Source organism: Staurois parvus, unplaced genomic scaffold (assembly GCF_062004578.1).
Source record: "Staurois parvus isolate SC_StPar_1 unplaced genomic scaffold, SC_StPar_1.0 ptg000479l, whole genome shotgun sequence".
Classification (NCBI taxonomy): Eukaryota; Metazoa; Chordata; class Amphibia; order Anura; family Ranidae; genus Staurois; species Staurois parvus.
Genome location: NW_028318275.1, coordinates 1,978,561 through 1,996,044, shown reverse-complemented (window position 1 = coordinate 1,996,044; position 17,484 = coordinate 1,978,561). Strand labels below are relative to the sequence as shown.

Genomic DNA, 17,484 nt, shown 5'->3' with positions numbered 1-17,484 from the left:
CTTTGTCTGTACGTAAACCCATCTGCAGGTAATTAGACTGTATAGATGTCATCAGACAATAAAATGAATTCTATTTCTGGGCACATTTGCTCTTTGTTAGGAAATAAGGTGTATTGTGCGCGGATCAGAAGGTGCTGCTATCTGGCCATGGACTGTCTCCAGACATGTACACAATTCTGCAGCACAAAGACAATTCTGCACGTCGCTGAACACCTGTCACTCTAATTGCCTGCTTCCCACAGGCTAAAACAGAAGCAGCCATTGTGTTATCCGCTGTCCCCAGATCACACGTCATGTCAGCTGAGAGGGTTCACATTAAACTGAACTCATGATCCAAACACAGAGCGTTCACATCAACTTCCCAGCCCTGATCCTTAAAGAGCCCCTCCATGCAAACCTGGGACTGATTACATTCACAAACACTGTTCTAGGGTCAGAAAGCCCACTCTGCTTATCCTTTTTTCCCCCTCTATCCTGACTTAAAGAAGAATTCCAGGTATGGATATTTTATACAGCCTGTACCAATATTATTATGTATATACCAAACCTAGCCGATGCTCCTGGAAATCATTGCTGTGGACATCCCTACTACAAAGGTCTTTAATTGCTTCTGGGTCCCATGGCAAGCAGCTGCTCTTCTGTATTCTGAACACAGGAGATTACCTGTTCGGCATGGGTACCATTCAGAGAATTCGGTGATTTCCAGCTTCCAGGGGCATCGGCCAGGTATGGTATATACATAGTTACAGTGGTTAAACCTGGAGCAATGTAACTATGTATAGAAGATAAGGAAATAATAAAAGTGCCCTTAAGTGCAGTATGTCAGGTAATTTATTAATACCTAATATAGGGCAGCTCAAATTTACAAGGATAAAACAGGGATAAAATGTAAATGTGAGTGGCCCTATATTGGGTTTTAATAAATTACCTGACATATTGCACTTAGAGGCGCTTTTCGTCTTTCCCTATCTTCTATACCAGGGGTCTCCAAACTTTCTAAACAAAGGGTCAGTTTACTGTCCTTCAAACTTTAGGGGGGCCGGACTGTGGTCAATGGGAGAAGAAAATGTCATGGCGGCAGTGGGCGTAAACAATGCCCCATCATTGATATTAGGGGGAGGAATAGTGCCCCATCTTTGGTTTCAATAGGAGAAATAGTGCCCCATCATTGTTGTCAATAGGAGAAATAGTGCGCCATCATTGGTTTCAATGAGAAGAATAGTGCCCCATCGTTAGTATCAATGGGAGGAAAAGTGCCCCATCATTAGTATCATTGGGAGAAATAGTGCCCCATCGTTAGTATCAATGGGAAAAATAGTGCCCCATCTTTGGTGTCAATGGGAGAAATAGTGCCCCATCATTGGTATCAATGGTAGAAATAGTGCCCCATCGTTAGTATCAATGGGAAAAATAGTGCCCCATCTTTGGTGTCAATGGGAGAAATAGTGCCCCATCATTAGTGTCAATGGGAGAAATAGTGTCCCATCATTAGCATCAATGGGGGAAATAGTGCCCCATCATTGGTATCAAAGGGGGAAATAGTGCCCCATCATTGTTGTCAATAAGAGGAATAGTGCCCCATCATTGTTGTCAATAAGAGGAATAGTGCCCCATCATTGGTGTCAATAGGAGGAATAGTGCCCCATCATTGGTGTCAATAGGAGGAATAGTGCCCCATCATTGGTGTCAATAGGAGGAATAGTGCCCCATCATTGGTGTCAATAGGAGGAATAGTGCCCTATTGTCGATGTTAGTGGGAGAAACTATGCCACACTATTGCTTGCAGTGGGAGGAATAATGTCTTGAGGGGGCCGGATAAAAGCAAGCAAAGGGCCGCATCTACAGCTCCTAGATTAGCTTGCCCTAGTGCTGACTGTTATGGACATTTGAATCCATTCACATCTGGATTCTATACAGAAGGACTTTAACCTTTGTGCTTATTCTTTGTTTTATATGTAACTATGTATAAAATATCTATATCTTGAATTCATATTTAACCTAACCCTCTCTGCCAAGATGTAAACTGATTTTGATCCAACGGTCGCAAACTTTGGTGTTCCTCTACATTCTGCGCTGAAAATCTTCAGTGTGCTAGCCATGCCTGCGCAGTACATCAGCAGAGACGTCTATTGGCCTGTGTCTAGAGGTCTGGGGCGGCTGCATAGGATTCTATGGGGAGCTATCATGCAGCTGCAGCTGGGACACTGCAGACTTTTCTCACTGGATGGAAGCAAACACTAGAAGGTGCCGACTGTGGGATTGAGGTTGGAGGAAGGGGAGGCTAGGTTAGACCAGGGAAGGGGGGTGAAAAGAATGAGTGCACTTAATTTAAAAGTCTCTGTACGCTTTAAAGAGATTTTTGTTATTTTGTCCTGAATGTTTCCTACTAACTCACTTCCCAACCCACTTCTATTCCTTGAAGTCTACTGCCATTTTGTTCCTGAACAAGTCAACCCATGTGTAAGCTCTGTGTCACATGTCAGAGTTTACATAGGCTTGATGTCATCCCCTCCCTCACCTAGTGATTGGCCACCCACGCCTTAGCCTTGAAATCTGGGAGGAGGTCACAGGCACTGCGCATTTCAAAATAGCTTCCCAACGTTCCCCCACAGTTGATGCTATGTAAAAGTGAGTCAGGGGTGGTCTAGTCTGTTACAGTGAGGAACAGAAGTATTTGAACACCCTGCGATTTTGCAAGTTCTCCCACTTAGAAATCATGGAGGGGTCTGAAATTCACATTGTAGGTGCATTCCCACTCTGAGAGACAGAATTAAAAAAAAAAATTCAGGAAATCACATTGTATAATTTTTAAAGAATTTGTCTTGCACTGCTGAACATAAGTATTTGAACACCTGAGAAAATCAGTGTTAATATTTGGTACAGAAGCCTTTGTTTGCAATTACAGAGGTCAAACGTTTCCTGTAGTTCTTGACCAGATTTGCAGACACCGCAACAGGGATTTTGGCCCACTCCTCCACACAGATCTCCTCTAGATCTGTCAGGTTTCGGGGCTGTCGCTGAGCAACACGGAGTTTCAGCTCCCTCCAAAGGTGTTCTATTGGATTTAGGTCTGGAGACTGGCTAGCCCACTCCAGAACCTTGATATGCTTCTTATGGAGCCACTCCTTGGTTATCCTGGCTGTCTGCTTCGGATCGTTGTCATGTTGGAAGACCCAGCCATGACCCATCTTCAATGCTCTGACTGAGGGAAGGAGGTTGTTGCTCAAAATCTCACAATAAATGGCCCCATTCATCCTCTCCTTAATACAGTGCAGTCGTCCTATCCCCTCCGCAGAAAAGCACCCCCAAAGCATGATGTTACCACCTCCATGCTTCACAGTAGGGATGGTGTTCTTGGGATGCAACTCATCCTTCTTTTTCCTCCAAACATGACGAGTGAAGTTTAGACCGAAAAGTTCTACTTTGGTCTCATCTGACCACATGACTTTCTCCCATGCCTCCTCTGGATCATCCAGATGGTCATTGGCAAACTTCAGACGGGCCTGGACATGTGATGACTTGAGCAGGGGAACCTTCCGTCCAATGCATGATTTGAAACCATGACAGCGTAGTGTTCTACCGATAGTGACCTTTGAAACTGTGGTCCCAGCTCTCTTCATGTCATTGACCAGCTCCTCCCTTGTAGTTCTGAGCTGATTCCTCACCTTTCTTATCATCAGTGATACCCCACGAGGTGAGATCTTGCATGGAGCCCCAGTCCCGAGGGAGAATGACAGTCGTCTTTAGCCTCTTCCATTTTCTAACGATTGCTCCAACAGTTGATCTATTTTCACCAAGCTGCTTGGCAATTGTCCCGTAGCCCTTTCCAGCCTTGTGAAGGTCCATTTTTTGGCCATATTTCTCTTGTCTGTCACAAGAGCACACTTATTTTTGCTATCCTGTGAGCCAGTTAGCTAATTGCCTGCTCTCAGCTGATGTAGCAGAGCCACTCCAAACTCTGGAAGATTCCTGATAATATTGTCGAGATTCACCCAGCTGCCTGATGTACAGCTGACTCTGCCTCTCAGTGTGCAGCTGAGGGCCAAAGTCAGCTGCACCCGCCTTTTCTCCAGCCTGGTGCCCCAGTAGTAAGCGCTGGAGGGGCAGAGAAAAGAGCGGTGATGGACAGTCACTGCTCTCCACAGATTGAGAACTGAGTGATCAATGGTCAAATGATCATTCAGTTCTCAGGCTTAGGGCCAACATGGAACAGCTGCAGCATTACACCGAACCTGCAGCATAGGGGTGAGTATGTAGGTTTGGGTTTTTCTGTTTTTATGGTGCACCACAACAGACAAAAAAAAATTAGATCTGCTGCATGTTTTCTAGCACACTACAGTACATTTTTGTTCCTGTGTCTTGAGGTTGGCTGTAATGCAGATGTCTCATGTAGGAACTTTGGGGCACAATATTCAAAAGGAATGGCAGTGCACTGACACACGTAATGTAGGTGAATGAGCCCTACTTTTCTATTATGTGCAGGTGTGACTCAGAATCACTAGAGAATGCTATTTTCCTGGCTGTCAAGCTGAACTAATGTCTTCAATACTGAATCCCCAGTGACCGAAATCTTGCACAAATGGACTTGATTTTGTTTTGATTTCCTTGGCTGAGTGCATGTTCGAAATAATTGACTCAGGACCAGGGGCGGACTGACAACTCATGGGGCCCCTGGGCAATAGGGGATCATGGGACCCCTGTGTCCTTGCCCAAACTCAAAAAAGCCTATGAAAAAGGTACCAGGGGCATCTCATGGGGCCCCCTACTGACCCCGGGCCTTCGGCAGTGCCCGAGTTTCCAAATGGTCAGTCCGCCCCTGCTCAGGACTCATAGAAACCATTACATCAGGCATGACTGCCAGGCAGAATGCCTTTTCAGAAGACCAGTAGCAGCCTCTATTTTTCTCCCAACAGATCTCTTTGTGTAATACCCTGGATAGCCAGACATTATCAGCTTCCACTCTTTTGACCCAGGGCTTCAGGACCAGAACATTTTTTCCATACTGAACTCTGTGAGTCCTTGAATGTTTATATCCCCTTAGATTGGACCTTGTTTATATGATGACAGAATATAACTTCCATTACTATAGATGCTGAGATAAATAAACAGTGTAGTCACCTTGCAGGCTATAAATCTCTCACAGACACAAAATAAGTTTACAGTTACAGCAGATGGGGACACAAAGCACCTGGAGGCAAAACCGTCGCAACAATTTCCAACTTCCTGTTTATTACCAGATCACATTAAATGTCTTTTTACACCCAAATCCAGAGCGGACAGGAGAAGAAAGGAGCCCATGAAATATCTTGCACAGGATAATTCCTATACCTCTTATTCCTATACTATATATTAAACTGGGTGTTTTAGTAGCGTTAAATATCTGAAGGAATACATTCCTGACACATCCCAACACACCATAACAATGTCATAAAAGATGTCCGTGAGCTCCAGCTGAGTGACTTTGCCTAGGCTGAGATGATGTTATCAGTCTGCTGCATGCAGGAGGAAGCATTTCCTTAGTCTCTTCTCCCCCAATGATCAGACTGCAACAATATAACACTGTAACAAGGGGAGGGGTTGCAGCAGGGGTTGATTTGTGTCAGACATCTGTGAACACAGCCAAAAACTGCACAGGCACCAGGATTGACAAAGCCGTGTCATCTCAGAGCTAGTATGTCAGTCCAGGAGGTAGATAGTGACTCTGGATGATGCCTGAATAAAGATGGTGCCATCCTTCTGGAGAGAAAAAGCAGATGAAGGCATTGTCAGGGAGAGTACTGTGATCTCTGTGGGAGGAAATAAATACTTGGAAGTGTTGCATGGACACACTACTCAGCATGCTTCATTTAAAGTGACCCTGTCACCAAACTACAGTTCCACATACAAGTTATGCCTGTAAAGCAGACAGTATATACTTACCACTCCTGCCACCCTCATTGTCTTGTGTTGTTGCATTTAAGAGAAATCGCTGGGTAAAGCTTCTTTTGAAACCGACCCTTTTGTGTGTCAATCTCCTGTGTCTCCGCCCCCCTCACCGAATCCTATGTCACTATAGGATGTAGTGGTGATATGGGAGTCACTGTACAACTCCCATAGACACAGACTGATAGCAGAAGCCTGACATACTATACACAAATGGCATTTACCAAGGTCCCTTCTCCTTTAAGATATACATATACTAAATGCAAACCATTACACCATCAATAGACGGGGCTTTTTTCCAGAGGAAACGTGGGGAATAAACTTCCAGCACCTCTAGCACTGAATGGGGTACTAGGGTGTGCTGGATGGTCTATTGATACTGGAGGATCTATTTTTTTCTGGGGGGAACTATTGTTGCTGGTGGGGGTCTATTTTTGCTGTTGCTATAGGATCAATTGTTGCTAGGAAGGATCTACTGTTGCTGACTGCTGGAGGGGTCTATTGATGCTGGCTACTGGAAGATCAACTGTATTTTTACTGGTGTGGCTTTATTGTTGCTGGGGAGATCTGTTGCTGTTTGGGGGAGAGATATTTTGTTGCAGGGGATCTATTGTACAATTTAGCGTTCTTTAAAGCATACTGCATTTTCACAGTGTATCCTGTGCATTGTGTTGACATCTGCTTACATCAGCTTGCAGCCGCTTACATCCGTTGCATTGAGCTAAAATGCATACATGTTGCATTTTAGAGCAACGCAGGTCAACGCAGCATTATGGTGTGAATAGGATGCATTGGAAATGATTGGTTTTTAGATGTCCTTCCGTTGATCTGCGTTTTACAGCTGTGTTAAAATGCAGATCAACACACTGGTGTGAATTGGCTTAAAATGAGATACAGGAAATACTTTAAATATGATGGCAAATCTCAATTAGATTATACAGATTGTTATGTGTGTGACCACTACTTGTGGCCCATTGCACAGATGTAATCAATAAATTATCATTTTCATGGCTAAAAGTAGATGTAAACCCAATCACTAAAATTCTATACAAGTTGTAACATGTTAGTGTTATTTCAAAAGTCAGATTTTTAAATCTTTCAATATAATAATACCTGATGATCCTGCCATGGAGGTCCTTGTTCAGTTACTTCTAGTTATAGGGTGACAATACTCTAAACTCTGATGCTTCTGACTGAGCATGTGAGTCCGACCTCCCTCCCTTCCTTCCACCCACCCCTCCCTCCCTCCCTTCCTTCCTTCCACCCACCCACCCCTCCCTTCCTTCCTTCCACCCACCCCTCCCTCTCTTCCTTCAACCCACCCCCCCTTCCTTCCTCTCACTCACCCCTTCCTTTCTTACATCCACCCACCCCTCCCTCCCTTCCATCCACCCCTCCCTCCCTTCCATCCACCCCTCCCTTCCTTCCATCCACCCCTCCCTCCCTTCCATCCACCCCTCCCTTCCTTCCATCCATCCCTCCCTTCCTTCCATCCATCCATCCCTCCCTTCCTTCCTTCCACTCCTCCCTTACTTCTTTCCATTCCTTCCACCCCTCCCTTCTTTCCTTCCTTTCACTCCTTCCACGCTCCCTTCCTTCTACCCCTCCCACCCCTGCCTTCCTTCCTTCCACCCCGCCCTCCCTTCATTCCACCCCTCCATTCCTTCCACCTCTCCCACCCTTCCTTGCCACCCTTCTTTCCACCCCTCCCTTCCTTCCTTCCACCCCTCCCTCCCTTCCCTTCCACCCCTTCCCTTCCACCCCTCCCCCTCTCCCTTCCACCCCCCCCCCCCTTCCTTTCACCCCTCCCTTGCTTCCTTCCATTCACCCCTACCATCCCCTCTTCCTTCCATTTGGTAATTAAGGGCGAGGCGGGGTAGGGGTTGGATGGGACAACTGGTAGCGATCTACTCTTAAGTCCTGGCTAGTAACTCAGGACTTGAAATTTTGAGCCCTGTATTATATATATATATATATATATATATATATATATATATATATATATATATTTATATATGATACACAGTGCTTTTGGAAGCTAGAAAGCATCTACTGTGAACTTTTTTTTTTTTTTTTTTGCTAAATGCAGCAAACCATTGTGCCTGACTGTTATTCAGCGGGTTTGTAAGAATTCAGTCAGTCATAGTGCTAATTGGCATTGATATTTCAATCAATATCCAGGCTAACAGATATTTAGAGAGTCAGTGTCACCAGCTAAAAAGAATTGCAGGTAAAAGCACAGAAGACTCAAGTATTTTGAATGCTTATTTACAGAGCTTTTATTTCAATAAATTATTTTTTTATTCCCTTGCCATGTGACTTTGAACTTGCTAGAAAATGTGACTACTCCAGGAAGAGTCAATTACCTAGCACAGCCCCTCCCTCCTTGCAGATCATTGCCCTCTCCACTTCTGGGAGTATCTAATTACTGTCTGTGCTGGTCCAGCTCCTCCCCTCCCTACATAACCTTTTATGCAGCTGCTGAGGGAGGAGTGAAGTTACATACTATAGAATATCATTTGCCTGACAGCTTTAAATCTGCTAGTGCTAAATAATGCACATAAAAACTTATGGGAAGATTGTTTTTGAAGTGAATGGTCTGGTGACATGCTAATGTGACTTCTCATTTTATATATATCGTTTGTTTATAATACACACGGGTAAATTCAATATCCAGTATGAGGCCTATTTGTGTTTCAGTAACACAACTCACAGCAATGACGGTATATGCATTTTGGTGCAATGATTTTGAATTCTACTGATGAAGACACAAAGTTGAAATGCGTAGAGTGTAAGTAACGTCATCACGCACGCCACAAGAGGCATACCATGGCATTCCACTAATGCTCTCCAAGCCACTGGACTGTTGAGGAGACAAGGGATTCCCCTATGGTTTAGGCTGTTCAGTGCACATTGATCGGGGCCATACTGAGATGCCCATGGATATGTTATGCCCTGTATTCATATATACAATATGAGTGTACGATTGTTAATTTTTAACCCTTTTGATAATAAAAACTGTAAGCTCTAATGAGCAGGGCTCTCTGATTCCTACTGTATTAAATTGAATTGTAATTGTCCTGTCTGACTTTATGTTGTAAATTGTAAACTGTTGGCGCTCTATAAATCCTGTATAATAATAATAATAATATTACACTATATGAATTTTGAATTTCGTGTACCTCTGTGATGATCTGTTGGTGAGACAGTGAATATTCCAGGTTATGGATATAAATGCCATGCAGATCTGAACTACTTATAATTTGGAGTTCACAACTGTTGGTGAGTGTGGTTTGAATTGGTGAAGGATCAAGTGGTGACCAGCATGGATGAAATGAATGAAGAGGATTGTTACATTGTAATCACACGTAGACTGGGGATATTGTTTTATTATATGATTTATATTTTGATTTGATAGTGTTGTTATTGAATCTGCCTGCATTGCTGCTTTGATAAAAATTCTTAAAGGGCTTATACAGTAACATCCATATACATCCTGGAGCAGCTGATAATATTGAGATCACGTTATTCAGGACAAGTCTCCCATAGATCGATCCTAACACAAACAATCTTTCATTTTACCAGCTGCGTATGCAAATCACCATTTAAATAGCAAATAAATGGTGACTGGACATTTGCATGGATACATATTCAGCCCAGTTTCTGCTCTCCCCAGACGTGACCTAATCTCCAAACTCAATGCGGAAATAAGAACATCACACAACAGAAAGGCACGAGTGTGCGCTCACCAGGGACACAGTAGCGGCACACCCTGCAGACATTCAGAGACAGTATCACCTTTCACCCCGCAGCCAGTTGGCAGTGATGACAAGTAGAGTTAAGAAGACAACTGACACAATGTATACAATCCTCCAGGATCATTGTTTCTAACAACGCCTTGCTACACACAAATATACACTATACTGTATTTCATTTTTCAGTGCATGCTGCCATTGCTGAGTAATGTACTGCCTTCAATAAATATAGTACTACAGTCTCTGTAATAACATGTTACTTTCAGAGGTGGACTGACAACTCATGGGGCCCCCGGGCAATAGGGGATCATGGGGCCCCTGTGTTCTTGCCCAAACTCAAAAAAGCTTATGAAAAAGGTACCAGGGGCATCTCATGGGGCCCCCTACTAACCACGGGCCCTCGGGCAGTGCCTGAGTTTCCAAATGGTCAGTCCGCTCCTCGTTACTTTGGTTAGGGAACTGCTGCACATGTAAGCACTCTTCTCTTAGGCTACGTTCACACTAGCGTTGTGTGCAGGCGGCAGAGAGGCGTTTGGGAAGCGTTTTTACCGCTTCCCAAACGCCTCTGACAATTCTGCACATTGCAAAACGCACGCATCTGGTCGAGTCAGGAGGCATTGAAGCCTCCTATTCTAGTCTATGGTGCCGCTCCGCAAACGCCCGGCCGGCGTTTGCGGAGTGGTAACACCATTCAAACTTCATTATAGGCGTTTGTGGGGCGTTTTTAACGCTCGGCAAACGCCTAGCAACCGCCGCTAAACCGCACATGCGGCGTTAAAAAATGCTCCGCAAACGCTGGACCAACGCTTGTCAAACGCTATAGGGGCGTTTGGCAAGCGTTGGTAAAACAGTCAAGTGTGAACGAGTCCTTAGTCTTCATTTCAAGCAGGTTTTTTTCTGTTTAACAAATGGGTTGAACACAAAAAAAAACCTGACAGATCCCCACATCAGCACAAGAGATGTTGATGCAGGGCTCCCCTTTGCCGTTCTATTGTATTCTGACCCCCCTTCCCTGGATCCTGCTGACTTTCAGTACAAATGTACCAGGCTTATCATTGCCTGCTGAAGAGTGGTCACAGTGGATTTTCAGAGGGAAGTTGACAGGTGGCTGTCAGGTGTTCTGTCGCTTCCATAACGCCTGTTTTTACCCCTGAAAGCCAAGCAACACTTCGTCGCAACACAGCTGGTGGGTGGTTCAGCAGGTCCATTCATTTGAATGGGTTGATTTCGGTAGGTAGTACTGCAGAAAGAATGCAATGGAGGATAGAATTTTAGCTGTGCTTCTGCTTTTACTGTCTCTCAGCAGCAAGCGAAAACTTAGCCGACGGCTAGGTTCACGCTTATGCAGTTTGTGTTTGATCCGTTTCTGAAGCGCATTTTGCATTTTTGCACATGTGTTTTTGACTCGTTTTTGCCACGTTTTTGATGTGGTTTGCTTTTTTTTTTATAATTGTTGCTGGGCAGATTAAAATACAAAACGCATCAAAAATACACAACATGCTTTTCTGCAGCATCTCCATTGAAGTCTATAGAACCAAAAATGCAAAGATTTGCTCTTAAAAAAATCCTTGACCCTTTCCAAAAACCACATCGGTTTAAAACGCAGAGATGTGAACTTGCTCCATAGGAAATCATGTTAAATGGACTGCTGTGATTTCTGCAAAACGCAGCAGAACACGCATAGGTGTGAACCTAGACTTAGTGTTTTCAAGGTAAAGACACAAACTCTCATTCAATATTTATGGAATAAATAGCAGTATTATAGTAAATATAATATTGCAATTAGATTTTCATAATCTCCAGCACAACACAAATTGGGCTGAGAATAGGAATGCAAATGCAGGCTCTACTGCATTGGATAATTATTGTCATGAAAACATGTTTCAGGCACTGGGGGTTGAGGGAAGATAGGCTACATTAGTGTATCTTGGACAAATACAGTGCCTTGAAAAAGTATTCATACCCCTATACCGCATATTCTCAATTGGATTTAGGTCTAGACTTTGACTGGGCCATTCTAAAACACGAATATGCTTTGATCTAAACCATTCCATTGTAGCTCTGGCTGTATGTTTAGGTTCATTGTCCTGCTGGAAGGTGAACCTCCGCCCCAGCCTCAAGTCTTTTAAAGACTCTTAACAGGCTTTATTCTAAGATTGCTCTGTATTCAGCTCCATCCATCTTCACATCAACTCTGACCAGCTTCCCTGTCTCTTCTGAAGAAAAGCATCTCCACAACATGATGCTGCCACCACCATGTTTCACAGTGGGGATGCTGTGTTCAGGGTGATGTGCATTGTTAGTTTTCTGCCACACAGCGTTTTGCTTTTAGGCAAAAAAGTTCAATTTTGGTCTCATCTGACCAGAGCACCTTCTTCCACATGTTTGCTGTGTCCCCCACATGCCTTCTCGCAAACTGCAAATGGGACTTCTTATGGCTTTCTTTCAACAATGTCTTTCTTCTTGCCACTCTTCCATAAAAGCCATATTTGTGGAGTGCACTTCTAATAGTTGTCCTGTGGACAGATTCTCCCACCTGAGCTGTGGATCTCTGCAGCTCCTCCAGAGTTCCCATGGGCCTCTTGGCTGCTTCTCTGATTAATGCTCTCCTTACCTGGCCTGTGAGTTTAGGTGGATGGCCATGTCTTGGTAGGTTTGCAGTTGTGCCATACTCTTTCCATTTTCGGATTATAGATTGAAAAGTGCTCCATGAAATGTTCAAAGCTTGGGATATATTTTTAATAACCTAACCCTGCTTTAAACGTCTTCACAACTTTATCCCTGACCTGCCTGGTGTGTTCCTTGGTGCTGTTTGTTCACTAATCTTCTCTAACAAAGCTCTGAGGGCTTCACAGAACAGCTGTATTTATACTGAAATTATACTACACACAGGTGGACTTTATTTACTAATTCAGTGACTTCTGAAGGTAATTGGTTCCACTAGATTTTAGTTAGGGGTATCAGAGTAAAGGGGGCTGAATACAAATGTACGCCACACTTTTCAGATATTTATTTATTAAAAAAATGTTGAAAACCATTTATCATTTTTCTTCCACTTCACAATTATGTGGCACTTTATGTTGGTCTTTCAAATAAAATCCCAATAAACCACATTTGCGTTTTTGATTGCAATATGACAAAATGTGGAACAATTCAAGAGATATGAATACTTTTTCAAGGCACTGTAGCTCAGCCTGTCATAGCTCGGCCTGTCACATCTGCTGAATTTCAGTGAAAATTTCCAGTGGTCTTGGTGGTATCAATGATGCAATGCAAGAAGGGATGGACATATGTCTCACTGCATGTCTCTCTTCCTGAGAGGTCTGGCTGTCTGTATCACACACAGTGCTGAATATTTAATGGCAACTGTCACCTACAAGAAGGGGAAAATGGGAGGGGACATCACTGTTTACAGGTACAACAAGGACATCTACACAGAATCTCCAGGATAAAACTGGGTGTGGCAGAGAGACGGGAAGAGGGAGAACAAAAGAGTCAGACAGGGAGAGAGAGAGGGAGAGAGGGGGAAGAGAAGGGAGAGAGAGATATGAAAAGATATGGAGAGAGACAGACAGATAGGGGGAGACAGTGAGAGAGAGATACAAGGGAGACAGTTAAGCTGGCCATATATGGATTGAATCTCAGTCAGTTCAGCAGGGACCAGCCAAGAGTTGATCCATGTATGGGCAGGCTGATTGTACCCAAGTCAATCCATCGATTGATTTGGGTATAACCAGCCTGGCAGATTTTTATTGTCAGAGGCTATAGCTGCTAGCAATAATTATAGGTCGGGATGGCTCCCCAGCCTCTCTTCCTGGCTAGGAGGACACAATAGCTCCACAAGAGGCATTCCCCCATCAACAATTTAAATAAACCCCACGGCAATCGCCAAGTCCTGGGAGTGGTGTCATTCCCCCATCACCACTGACTGGTCAAATGTAAATACTTTCAATTTGTATGCTGTCAGGCAGGTCCTTGCACTACATAATAGAAAATCCAAGCGGAGTAATATAACTGCATTCAATAGCTCCAAAAATATGTTATTTGATCCCATGGATCATAAAGAGGTTGGACATGGACACGGTGAACAAATCATGATAAAATTACAAAATTAAAAAACATTCGGCGTCTTCAAATCTGGTTATTTATCGGTAAGCAGGAATCCACATAAGGCAATGAAGTTTCCTAACTACGTGATCATAGATTTCCATATGGTTCCACATAGTATCTGGATAGGGAGAACATTCTTTAAAGATATTCTTTGGTAAACACCACAATAAGCCAAATGTTTTTTTAATTTTGTAATTTTATCATGATTTGTTCACCGTGTCCATGGCCAACCTCTTTATGATCCATGGGATCAAATAACATATTTTTGGAGCTATTGAATGCAGTTATATTACTCCGCTTGGATTTTCAGTTAACCACTATTTGTAGGCAGTGTTGCTCTTGTCATACTGCCATATTTTCTATTATGTATCTTGGGTTATGTATCTATTATGTATCTTGGGTTTATAAATCCACATTTATATTATAAGTGAGAAGGAGATATTATTTTGACATGGATATACGTGTCATATTGGGTGGCTTTTTTCTTTTTGTTCCTTGCACTACATAGTTGAAGGTACATCTAAATAAATTGAATAAGAAAATTGTATAATGTATGGCCAGTTTGAGAGAAAGACACACACACACACTGTAAAAGAGCTGCAATTGCAGCCATATAACCACTTATTGACAGGCTATATATATATATATATATATATATATATATATATATATATATATAAACACATACGGCACTCAGTAAGTGGATAATTAAAGCAGCAGATTAATCATTTTGAAATGACACCAGAGCAATCACTCTCTAAGAGGAAATCTAGTCACTGGGTGAGATTTCCTCTAATTTCCCGCAGCATCTTCAGGATAGAAAATCTCCCCCATGGAACATAGGTAGAGGGATTTTGAGACAGAACTCCAGGCAGAATAATACATTATTATATTTAATGTATTTAAAACGCAAGCAGTGTAAGGGCTTGATTTGGAATGTCATATCAGTTACTTGCAATCCCTGTACACCAGAGCTCAGATTGAGGGAGGGGAAAGAAGTATGAGTCAGTCAGCTGTACTGTAGTGTCAGGAGCATGGCAATAGGCGGAGAGAGCAGAGTGACAGTAAGATGAGCTCATCAGTCTTCTGCTTCTCATGTCACTGTCTGAGGTTGGGGGAGGGGCAAGACCTGTGAGTGTTACCTAACTACAGCAGAGAAAAATCAGTTCTCATGCCAAGCCAGACAGGACTGTCCTGTGCAACAGAGTGGTGTAAATCTCAACTGAAAAAAGAAAAGAATGTGCTACTACCCATCCAATGCTCATCACCAGAACTAGACAGGTGCATGATCCACAGTTGCTTATCTGTTCCAGAATTAAATTAATTCAATCCTCACTACCGCCATTGCTTTAAAATCTTCATTTTATTAAATCGAGCACAGTAAAAACATCACGGGTACAAAGGTTGACGCGTTTTGGCTTAACAAGCCTTAGTCATAACTCATACAGACTAACACATACAGACTAAGACTTGTTAAGCCGAAACGCGTCAACCTTTGTACCTGTGATGTTTTTACTGTACTCGATTTAATAAAAGAAAGATTTTAGAGCAATTGCAGTAGTGCAGATCGATTTCATTTAATTCTGGTGTAAATCTCTAGACTGCATGAAGAGAAATATTAATTCTTTGGCAGGTAAAACCTCTCCCACATATGTTTTGCATCTGTGTATTTAGCTGTTTGAATGGAGTTCAGCTTTTTTCCTTCCCAACTATCCAATTTAAACCAGTTCTCTCCTGACATACGCTTTAACCCCTTAACGCCGATCGCACACAAATATGCGGCATTTTGGCATCTGGGCCTTGACGCCGAGCGGCCGCATATTTGCGTGCAATTAGAAATTACATATGTGCTGAAAGCGTGCACCCTGCGCGTTCCTAACACATATGTCTGCGATTCCCGGAAAGGTCCCGATCTCCCCTTTCGATCGGGACCTTTTCCGATCATGTGACCGCCGTGATGGTGAATCACGGCGGTCACATGACCCTAAAACCCTGCCCTGCCTCCTGGCTTCTGAAACTCTTAAAGGACCGGGAGGCGCCGGCACCAAGAGGTTAATATGTAAACCCAATACCTAAAATCTTATACATCTCGTCACTTTTTTCCTTGTGTCTGTGGTCACAAGGACAAATAGAGAGGGTAAATCTTCCCAGTGGAGATACAGGCAGCAATATAAATCTGGCAAAGGAGCCAACCCTTCCTTACTCCGTCCAAAACTAAACAAATTGCTTTTACATACACTTGCATTTAAAAAAATGTGCACAGCTATTTGTCCTGTGAAACTGCATGTATATTTGTTCTGTGCAAATGGCAAGAAAAACAAAAGTTATTAGGCTTTCTTTCTGCAAATTAAATGTTCTTCATTTATACAGAAAATCTGGAAAATATTATATTACAGCAACTAGATGGCACTGATGATCATAGGAAATAAATACTATTTACCATGACTTTCAGCTCCATCTAGTGGCCATAATGTAGTATGTTCCTGATTCACTCTATGAAGAACATTCAACCCGGAAAGAAAATAGCCTAATAACATTCAATTTTGCCCTCATTGGCACAGAACAAATGTACGATCAATCTCACAGGATTATTTTTTTTTTTCATAAATACACTTTAAAGCGAACCTGTAGCTTTGCCCTGTCCTGACAGGCAGTAACAGGATGATCTCCCATTATGTACAGAAGCAGATCTGCACGTTGGGCAAAGGAAGGATCATCCAAGGCTCCAACCATATCCATGTGATCAGATCCTTCTATATATATGCCCAAATTTAATATATAAAGAATACTCCTATCCTCGCTGTTGTATTGCAGAGCAGCAGAACCACTTCCTTGTTTACAACAAAAAAAATATAATCCACGGATGGTGACGAGTCACCTGCCACTTCCCCGACACACAGGCTACGGCCGGACGTGTTATTCCTAGATAATGACTGTTTTGTAGAATAATATTGACACATGACATCCCCACCGGTAAAAACAATCCATAAAACAAGAACAATACATAAACACGAAAACTACAACAGACAACACGTTTAACCCCTTCGCTGCTGGGGCGGGTTGACAGTTCCCTGTTGGCAGTTGGTTCAATAACCTCAAGGGTGCCTCATCACACAATAAAACATACATATTGTAAGCATCGGCGAGATATACGTCAACGATTTAGAGAAAAAAAATAAAACAGCAGCTAATTTTGCAACATTTGGGAAATAATTTGAATTTACCTTTTTCTTATGGAAGCGACAGCTGCCCTGGAAGAGAGCGAATTAAAAAAAAAAGGAATTACATGGCGATCCAAGAGAAATAAATACGATATGGAGGTTAGATCTCGATTAGATGCAGATACTCACAGCAGCGTCACTTGTAAGCTGTTGTTATGATGGTGCTTTCACTTTTAGCTGGATTACAAATCCTGGGGTGGAGATTAGATGTCCCTCCCCTTGTCATTGTCACCACACAGCTTTTTGTCTGACGAGCAGCCAGCAGCATCCTGTGCACGTACAGAGGAACTATATGGCTGAATGTTACCATTAGCTGCTTCCTCTATTATACTGCTACAAAAGAAAAATGAAAGAGCCGATTCATGGTATTAAAGGGTCTGTCCACCCAGAACTAATATTTCAGTGTTTAGTAGGTGCTGAAGAGTTAAACCAGTGCTAATATCTCCCAGGAGCTCTCTTGGGGAGATCTCCCTGGT

At 42.9% G+C, this 17,484-nt stretch overlaps 1 protein-coding gene across 1 annotated transcript in view; it reads right to left on the bottom strand.

The window, feature by feature from the left end:
* LOC149452337 (uncharacterized) overlaps positions 1-17,220 on the bottom strand; it is a 32,550-nt gene extending 15,330 nt beyond the window's left edge. Inside the window, exons 1-2 of the mRNA XM_089689515.1 lie at positions 17,138-17,220; positions 17,012-17,038 (exon numbers count right to left, since the gene is read on the bottom strand). The gene's annotated coding sequence lies outside the window, so the exon portion shown is untranslated. The remainder of the gene's footprint in view (positions 1-17,011; positions 17,039-17,137) is intronic.
* Positions 17,221-17,484: the final 264 nt, after the last annotated feature.